We start from the raw sequence: 1,626 nt of genomic DNA on the forward strand, positions 1-1,626 counted from the left end.
AAGATAGCACAAAGAATTACAGACATCTGCAAGCAAATGCCAAAAGGAACTTAAAAGAAAAACCAATCCGAGATAATGCAGATAAAAAAAAAATAGGTTCTGGAAAAAACAAGAAATCGCAATCTAGAAGATGAGGACCAGAGTTTCAGATGCTGTCAACATGTTGGAGGGACATATGGACAGAGTTTAAGTGATGAAACACAGAACCAGCTAAATAGAAGATAGAATTGTCACGACTGATCTATAACTTAAACAACTGTCAACCAAGAGTACTGTACCCAGCAAAAACTGTCCATCAAATATGATGGAGAGATCAAGATATTCTCAGAAAAGCAGAACCTAAGGGAGTTTATAAAAACAAGGACAGAATTGCAGGAGATACTGAGGGAAATTCTTCTTACAGAGATGCCACAGAAAGCAGGATGGACCAAAGTAACCAGCAACAACACACACACAAAAAAAAACAAAATGGTAGGAATAAAATCTTGCCTCTCAATAATTACACTGACTATGAATGGGTTAAATGCACCAGTGAGGAGAAAAAGAGTAGCAGATTGGACTTTAAAAACACACCCAAAAAACTCATCAATGTGCTGTCTCCAAGAGACACACCTGAAAAATGAACATAAAAGACAACCAAAAATGAAAGGGTTTAAAAATATATCAAGCAAATTGCAACCTGAAAAAAGCAATAATAGTGATATTAATCTTGGATAAAATAGATTTCAGCATAAAAATCATCACAAAGGACAAGGAAGGTTACTATATAATATTTAAAGGGTCATTCAAACAAGAGGACATAACCATAATAAATATCTATATACCAAATTATAGAGCTGTAAAATATACAAAGCAAACATTAATAAAACTGAAGATACAGACAACACCATAATAGTAGTAGGAGACTTCAATACACCACTCTCAAGAAAAGATAGAACTACTGAAAAAAACTCAACAAAGATGCTGAAGAATTAACCCACACAAGAAACCAGCTCGATCTCATAGATGTATACAGGCTACTGCACCCCAAAAAAGCACATTCATTTCGGCAGGCCGCTCAGAGGAGGGGTTAGGCACCTGACATGCTGAAGGCTGGGCAGCTTACAGGTAATCGAAGAAGAAAAAACCGCCAGACATTCATTCCGGCAGGCCACTCAGAGGAGGAGTTGGGCATCTGAAAAGCCTATCTACACACCAGTTCTACAGGATGCATCACCTTTAGTAGGGAAACATTACGACTAAACTTCAGAGACATTGATACCAACATAAGGAACTACCATCAGCTGATGTGTTTGGAATCACAGAAGCCATGGAAGCCTCATATATAAGTTATTAGATGGAGGGCTGGTCAAAGGGAGATAGATGTGAAGGGAGGGGGTAGAAGTGGCTGGGTATCCTGGTGGATGATGGAGCAGGGAAATAAGTGGGTAAAGACGTGTGTGAGAAAGGCGGGGACAACATTGACACTAAAGTTAACGCCGCAATAAGGGATATAACTTTAACTTGCTGGTCTGTCTGATACTTCTCTATATCTGAACAGTCACATTAAGACAGACTAGGAAGAAGGATTGGCCATCCACTTCTGAAATAGCAGGCCTCTGAAAACCCTATGTACAACAGAACACA

This window comes from Elephantulus edwardii, unplaced genomic scaffold, assembly GCF_000299155.1.
Source record: "Elephantulus edwardii isolate Elephantulus edwardi_28Jun2011 unplaced genomic scaffold, EleEdw1.0 scaffold00083, whole genome shotgun sequence".
Taxonomy (NCBI): Eukaryota; Metazoa; Chordata; class Mammalia; order Macroscelidea; family Macroscelididae; genus Elephantulus; species Elephantulus edwardii.